The sequence below is a fragment of the Apium graveolens genome, chromosome 11 (assembly GCF_009905375.1).
Source record: "Apium graveolens cultivar Ventura chromosome 11, ASM990537v1, whole genome shotgun sequence".
Taxonomy (NCBI): domain Eukaryota; kingdom Viridiplantae; phylum Streptophyta; class Magnoliopsida; order Apiales; family Apiaceae; genus Apium; species Apium graveolens.
The window spans coordinates 184,201,043-184,209,948 of record NC_133657.1 but is presented as its reverse complement, the minus strand read 5'-3'; positions in this window follow the sequence as shown (position 1 = coordinate 184,209,948).

Sequence of the window (8,906 nt, the reverse complement as noted above, 5' to 3'; positions counted from 1 at the left end):
CCCATACCATGACTAGATAGAGCATGTTGTAAATAGTTTTGATATATGGTTCGCCTAAAACGGACTTACAGTTTAGGAGAAACGACCGTTTTAGTAAACGGCGTTTCGCGGCGATACTTTTACTAAACGCCGAACTTGTAAAATGTTTTTGGAAATCGTAAAAGGCTTTGTTGGTCCCGAAACTTTATGATAACCTGTACGGGACAATAAATAAGAGTCTCGAGTTGGAGTCGCCTTAAAAATGTTATATCTTAATTTAATAAAAATAGTGGAGCCGAGGGTGCGTAAGTGACGCCGTTAGTAAACAATCTAGTAGTCGAGCGTTAGCGCTCCTAAGTGTCAAGAATTGAGTAGTCGCATGGTGACCGAAGGTTAACCTTGTATATTGATGACATTGTAGGTACCAAAGCGATTTCAGACCCCCGACTACCCTCGTACTCTCAGGAAAGTTTTCTACCCGTTATACTGTTGTTGTGATGTAAACATATTGATGCATTATCTTGAGATAAGTGCATGACTGTTATTAGCAAATCTTGCGATATATTGAAGCATGTTGATATGGTAGATATATGCATGTTGTGAAATCTTGATATTCTTTTATCAATTCAGATGCTTATAAACTGCATTATACCTATGCTAGAGATAAACAGTAGTTGCGTATACCCTTAATATAGGGGACCCAAGGGTGAACATTTTTCTAAACCGGGAGTCGATGTTCCCGAGTATAATATATATATATATATTTATATATATAGTTTTCTATAACTATTAATTGAATAAGGTATATTCGATAGTTTTGAATAATAATCAAACTGATTTTTGATTATTCAAATAAAGATCGTACTTTCGTATAAGTATGTCTTTTGTTATTTATTATTCGTTTTAAGTATGAGTTTTTATAACTTCTACTTCAATTATTATTATAAAGATAATCCTTATGGAAATATTATTTAAATAATAATATTCAGATATTTTCTAATATATCGGGATTGATTTATTTTATTAAACATCATTACTCTAAACCTTCTTTAAAATGTTTTCGAGTCTTTAAAATAATTTTAAAAGTTAGAGCGGATCCCAAAAATCATTTTTACATTTAAGATTACTGAGATTGTTCGGGAGAGATGGTCCAAGACCGGTGAAGAAAATTCGTCAAAGACAAAGAAGCTTGGGCTACCTTTCGAAGGGGATTTAAATACTCGCTCGAAACCTGAGGGATCTGGCTCTGTGTTGTATTTTATATTCGCAACGTGGTTGCTGTTTTGAGAAAACATTTTGATTACTTGCCCAACATTTGGGAAGTAAGTCCATCTATTTGAGTCGGCATAAGCAACATGGGCTCAGTAGGCGTCCATGGAAGTGTAAGTGGCTCAGTGGGAGTCCATCAATGCGTAAGTGGCTGAGTAGCAGTCCAGCATAGGTACTAACGCGGCCAAGGTGATGACCAATGGGGAATTCGTCCATCTACTAGTATATAAGGTTACTTATTGGTATCTTTGCCTGATCAGCAAGATATCAGGTTTATGCCAAAATTCTCTTCTTTCCAAATTTATTGGATATGACAACTCTGTTTACACTTGTCATGACAGAGGTTTTCAGGGAATGTATGAGATATATACATATATATATATATATATATGTGTATATGTAATAACCCCAATTTTTGAAATTTTTTGAAACACAGATGAATAGTAACTTTTGCTGATGATGCTGATTAAGGAAAATTATTAGAACACGCTATATAGGAGTACTGTTATGGAAATTCTAAGATCGTATTAGTACTCCATAAAGTAAATAAGTGTATGTAAAGATCGTCAGAATCCAAATTCGAACACTTTGATTTTTCCCGAAAATCCACCAGATACCGAAAGAATTGAGTATAAGGTAACATGATTAAAAGGATTTAAATTCAAGGATTATAAGAGAGGATCATAAAAGGAATACAAAATATTGAGAAAGGTTTAGGGGAACCCAAGTAATAAGATCCCGTATATGATCCCTCAAACGACGAATGAGAACGAAATTTAAGCGAACCGTAAAACAAATAAGCGACCAAGAGACAAGCTTGTACAAGAAGCCAAGGATTGTGACATCATCAAACCACAAGGAAGAGACATGTGGAAAATGGATGACATAGGCATGGTGACATAAGCATGACAAATGGAGGGATTGGTTGGTTGATTTTAAGTCATTCATTTTTTACCATGGTAAAAGGATAATTAACAAAACAAAACAAAGCAACCAAGCCAAAACAAATCAAAAACACAAAATACAAGTTGACTTTCATTTCCTTCAAAAAGCTCTCGGCCAAAACCAGAGTAGCAACTTCAAACTACCATATCTCCTTCAATACTCACTCAAATAGTATGTTATATAGCTCTTTGGAAAGGTATTGAGATGGCCTACAACTATTGTTCACAAGTCTCGTCCAAATAAGTATGGTAAGACCCTCGTTTTGACAGTTCTTACAATCTGACTTTTAGAAACTTCAAAACCTAACTTTGTGTTCTTGATTTCTTTGGAAAGATCAAGCTTGATGAAGGCTCACTAAGACTTCCTAGCTACTCTAATCACTCCAAGGAAGGTATAACACCTCCAAACCCTAACTTTAATTTGAGTATTATGATGGTTTTGATGGTTATAGTAAATGAGAAGCATGATGCTTGTGTGTTTAGAGTTTGGATTGGATTTGTAGTGATTTGGATGTTGAAATCTTGTTTATAGTTAATGAAACTTAAGTATAGCTAGTAGTTCATGTGTGGGGTTGTATAAATTGTAAAATCTTGAGGTTTGGGGACTGATGTAGTAAGGTTTGGATGAAGGTTGGTTGAATTGTTGGTTGTGAGTTGAATGGTGGTTGTTTGGAGTGGTTTAAAAATTGGAAATCGCGTAAACATAAACGTCATAATGCCCGATTTTCTTTAACTGTTCTGTTCTTAACTTTAGTACCCGTGAACTCACTGAAAGATTCTAACCTTTGCCATGTTTAGATAGTTTATGTTACGAGCTTCGTTTTGATATGTGGTTCGCTTGAATCCGATGTACGATTTAGGAGAAACGACCGTTTTAAGTAACGGCGTTTCGCGAACGAACCATTACCCCATGCCTTACTTTGAAATCTTGGTTAAGGACTTTAAATGACTAATTGGGGTATGAAACAATTATGTTAAGTGGATTAGGCAGTTGTTAAGGTACTCGCGAAAGAATCGCCTTAAAACTCTTAATGCTTAATTTATTAAAAATGGTGGAGCTGAGGGTACTTGAGCGACTTAAGTGAATCATTAAGCGTGAAAGTGAACGTTAGGGGTCTAATTGATTAAAGTCTAGTTTCTTAAGCGACCGGGGATTAATTCCGACTTATGTTATTGTTCATAGGTTACCGGACCCACTCTAAGCTTAAGTCTACCCCGAAGCACTCATGCAAGTTTTCTACACGTTATACTGTTGTTGTGATGTATTTATGTATATGCATTATCTTGTGATAAGTGCATGATTGTTATTAGAAAATCTTGCGATATATTGGAGCATGTGATATGATATTTATATGCATGCTTGTTTCGTAATCTTGATATCTAATTGTTGATTCAATGCTTATAAGTTGCATAATACCTATGCTAGAGATAAGCAGTAGTTGCGTATATCCTTAGTATAGGGGACCCAAAGGTGAACATATTGCTAAACCGGGAGTCGATGTTCCCGAGTATAATATATATATATATATATATATAGATATAGTTTTCAAAACTATTAATCGAATAAGGTTTATTCGATAACTTTATTTTAATTAATGAATATTAGTTTGAATATTCATTCGAGTACCTATGACTCCGTTTATTTTATTTAATGAATATTATTTTTAATATTTATTCGAGGACCTATGACTCCGTTTATTTTATTTAATGAATATTATGTTGAATATTCATTCGAAGACTTATGACTCCGTTTATTTTATTTAATGAATATTATTTTGAATATTCATTCGAGGACTTATGACTCCATTTATTTTATTTAATAAATATTATTTTAAATATTCATTCGAGAACTTATGACTCCGCTTATTTATTAAATAATATTATTTATTTTATTAAAGAATAATGTTTCGATAATCAAACTCATTTTCGATTATTCAAATAAAGATCGTACTTTCGTATAAGTATATCTTTGGTTATTTATTATTCATTTCAAGTATGAGTTTTAAAAATTTTACTTCAATTATTTTTATAAGGATTATCCTTATGGGAATATTATTTAAATAATAATATTCAGTTATTTTCTAATATATTGGGACTGATTTATTTTATTAAATCAGCATTACTCCAAACATTCTTAAAAATGTTTTCGAGTCTTCAAAATGATTTTAAAAGTTAGAGCGGATCCCAAAAAACTCGTTTCCAGATTTAAGATCTTCCTTTCGAAGGAGACTTGAATATTCGATCAAAAATCTTAGGGATCTGGCTCTGTGGTGTATTTCATATTCGCAACGAGGTTGCTGTTTTGAGAAAACAATTTGATTACTTGCCCAATGTTCGGGAAGTAAGTCCATCTAATTGAGTCGGCATAAGCGACAGGCCGGGGTACGGTCTATGAAGGTATAAGAGGCTGGGTGACAGTCCATCCACGCGTGAGTGGCCGGGTAACGGTCTAGCGCGAGGTCCTAATGCGGCCTGGGTGATGACCGTCGAGGAATTCATCCATCTACAGTAGAAAAGGTTACTTATTGGTATCTTTGCCTGATCAGCAAGATATCGGGTTTATGCCAAAATTCTTTTCTTTCCAAAATTCATTGGATATTGCAACTCTGTTCATACTTTACGTGACAGAGGTTTTCAGGAAATGTATGAGAGATATATATATATGAATATATATATATATATCGGGACTTAATGAAGTAACTCATAACTTCATTTCATTCAATAATATTTCAAAGATTGAATCTATTCAAGTCTTATCTTGTATTCTCATCTATGTGATTAACTTTTGAAACTAATTATAACTTGAACGGTGGTAGTTCAAGTAGTATTCGGAAAAGATATAAGTATATTGGAGTATCTTGTAACTTCATCTTTTCAACTTATATCTGGTTAATGATTATCTTATGCATGACAAAGATTTTCACAAAAATGTTGAGACAAAGTTAGATATATGAGATCACCTTGCAACGATATTTTTATACAGTTATAAACTGGAACTTTGTGTACATTATACATGTCAGAGGATTTCAAAGATTTTGAGTAGTATATATGTATATATATACTAAATATTTTGTGACTTGTCGCGTTAAGATATCAACTTGGTTCATTTCTTCTTGACCAAGACTTTCATGAGTACTATGAGAATGCTCATATATTGTTAATTATTATACATATTATTTCGGTGGGCTTGTTGCTCACCCTTGCTTTCTTCTTTCATCACACAATAACAGATAGACATGATGAACAGGACCAAGCTCCCAATTCGTGAGTGGATAGGAAACGTTCTGCAGTTTCATGTAGGCGTTGATGCCGTTATAGCTGAGGTAGGAACTACCAGTAGGCTAGGCTTTCAACTTTTGTTGTGCCAGACTTATGTATATTTATGAATTATAATAATGGCAAAGAATATGTAAATTTATTCAGAAACCCTTTTAAGGTGTAATGGTTTATAATTGTGGAATAAAATGACTTGTGTTATTTGTGGATATTCATCTCTGAGACTATAACTTGTGGTGTGTGTGTATATTGTGGGGTCACAGTACGCAGTAGATGATTGTTTATTAAGAATTATATGTTATTAAGGGAAATGGAACTCGTGACAACCCGGATCCCCGACCCCGAATTTGGGGGTGTTACAGTATATATATATCGGGACATAATGAGGTATCTCGTAACTTCATTTCTTTTGAATGATATTTCAAAGATTGAATTTATTCAAGTCTTATCTTGTAGTCTCATCTATGTGATGAACTTTTAAAACTGATTATACCTTGAACGGTGGTAGTTCAAGTAGTATTCAGAAAAGATATAAGTATATTGGAGTATCTTGTAACTTCATCTTTTTAACTTATATCTAGTAACTGATTATCTTATGTATGACAAATATTTTCAGAAAAACATTGAGACAAGGTTAGATATATGAGATCACCTTGCAACGATATCTTTATACAGTTATAGACTGGAACTCTGTGTATATTATGCATGGAAGAGGATTTCCAAAATTTTGAAAAGTATATATACATATATACTAAATATTTTGCGACTTGTTACAATGGGTCAGCCTCCTCCTTAAACCCTGATCTCAGGGATTTATTTCCATTCATGTGTCATGAACATCCACTGTCCAATACTAGAGAATTTTTCATGTTACCCAGCAATCAGATATACAATTAATTAGTGTTTTTAAGGACCCAGACTTACTTGGATCCTTTGGCCTTTTTAAGTTTGTTAATATTTGTAGCAGGAGACTTTGAATTAGAGTTTATGCTAATATTCTTAATATCAGAGTTTACGCATGCAGAAACAACTTTTGATTTATTTAAAGAGGGTTTCAGTTCATAATAATCATAGTACACACTGTGATACTCTTTACATGTGTAAATTGAATGTCAAACACTGCCACAATAAAAACATGGATTTTGTGGTTTATATCTAACTTTTTATTCATAAACTCTGACTTAGAAGGAACAATGTATATTCTCTTATTCTTTCTACAAGCAATAACAAGATGATTAGTACTACCACAGTTTAAATATGCCTTTCTAGGTGCATTAAGAATGGGTTCGTATTTGTTCTCCTTATTGACACCTACTTTACCATTTATGTTCTTTCTAGGATGTTTTTTCTTGTTTTTCATTTTGACTTCCTTCAACTTTTGCTTAAGCTGTTTATGAGTCATTAAACCAACATTTACTGACTTGATGTGAACTTGTTCACATTTATCAGCTTTTAAGTTTGACTTAGATGTTAATGTTGACCCTTTTTCATTTACTGACTTAACAACATCAGCACTTAATTTAAACTTAATAGGTCTTAACTGAGACTTGTTCATTTTTACCTTTTTATCAGTATTTACTGGTTTAATTTTCTCATTTTCTTTTTCATTCAATTTATCAGAATTAGATTCATTAGCACAACCTAATCCTGATCCCCGACAGCCATTTTCTATTAAACTCTGAGTTGTTTTTCCTGAATTAGTCCAAAGTTTAATGATGTCTCTTTCTTTAGCTAATTCCTTTTCTAGGTATGCATGCTTTTCTAAAAGTTTTTCTTTAACACATAAAGCATCATTTCTTTCCTTTTTAGTTTCTAGCATAAAAATTAACTCAGCTTCTAGGTGATCATTCATTTTTTTAAGGTCTGAATTTTTAGTTCCGATCCTAGTATTTTCAAGTGTTTGATCCCTATAACTAAAATACAGTATTTTAAAAAATAGCCTTAATTCACATATATCATCAATATCAAAAGCAGGTGTAGTTTGAGGTACCTTCATCTCAGTAGTCTCAGCCACACTATCAGCATTTGCCATGAGAGCATAGTTGACACCCTCATTTGATTCTGATGTATCATCCTAGTTCTTATTATTGGTAAACAATGCTTGTTTCTTCTCAGCCTTTGGCTTCCTGCAGTCAGCTGCAAAGTGTCCAACTCCATCACAGTTGTAGTACTTTGTCTTTGACTTATCAAATTTCCCAGATTTTGACTCCTTCCCATCAGATTTTCTTCTGTAGTTCCTCCTATTAGTATTTGAGGAACTAGAGCCTTTTTTGGAAAACCTTTTTCCCTCCTTGAAGTCTTTGTAGACCATCCTCTTAAAGCTTTTAACCAATAGAGTAGCCATCTATTGAATATCATGTTGGGTTCCGAGGCATAAAACCCAGCGGATTAACGTAAATAAAATAAAATTTTCAAAACCCAAAAACAGGATCCATGTATAATTGTGGGCAGATTATGGAGATAACAAATCATTCCTTTCAAGAGCTTAACTTTCACGAACTCAACGGAGACCCTAGCTATCACGCTTTGTGTCTACCTCTCGGAGAAACACCTCTATGGTATCCACACGAGCACCTCCTAGAACATCTCACGAACTTGACTATGGAATGGATGTACTAGCCTCCTTCTTGACAATCCGAATTGCCTCTGCCTCTCTTTGCTGCTAGGGTTTTCTCCAAAAAATGTACAAGCCTCTTTAACCTATCATTATGTATTTATAATGGCTGATTAAAAAGGCCCATAACAGCAAAGCCCAATCCTAGTAGGTATTGGATTAAATAATAAAAACAAATTTCTATTATTCAATTAATAACTAAGTCATACTTAATTATTATGGGCAAAAAACATTCCTTTTAATTTGAATTTATATTATCTCAATTAAGTCTTACTTAATTATAATAAAATTTGAATAATCATCAATTAATTTAAATCCATAATTTAAATTAACTATTCCATTAAGTGCTCTATTTGTGCGACCCTATAGGCTATTATTTAATTGGCAATAATTTTATTCTCTAATAAAATTATAAACAATGAGCGGTATCTAGTAATACATCATTGTTACCCAATTAAACAATAATTAAATCGTGATTAGATAAAACCTTTCGTGATTAATATTTTTCGTGTAATATAATCCCTTTAACCATACATATTATAGATTAAACTTGAGGCATGTATTTACTCATCATCTTCAATATTTAATCCGGGTTTACTTGATCCATGAGTAGATTATCAAGACAAATCATTATTTGAGCATGACCATGCTTTTATAATCTCACTCAATTAAGAGGCCAATAATATCTCTCCTAATTATAGGAGGGTTAAATCCTTTATCTATCATTCATATTTCTCATACGACTCATGATATACCCGATGTCCACTTTTATTATCACCCAATCAAAAGTAACTTTGAATGTAGTCAAAGTATAACTTTTAATG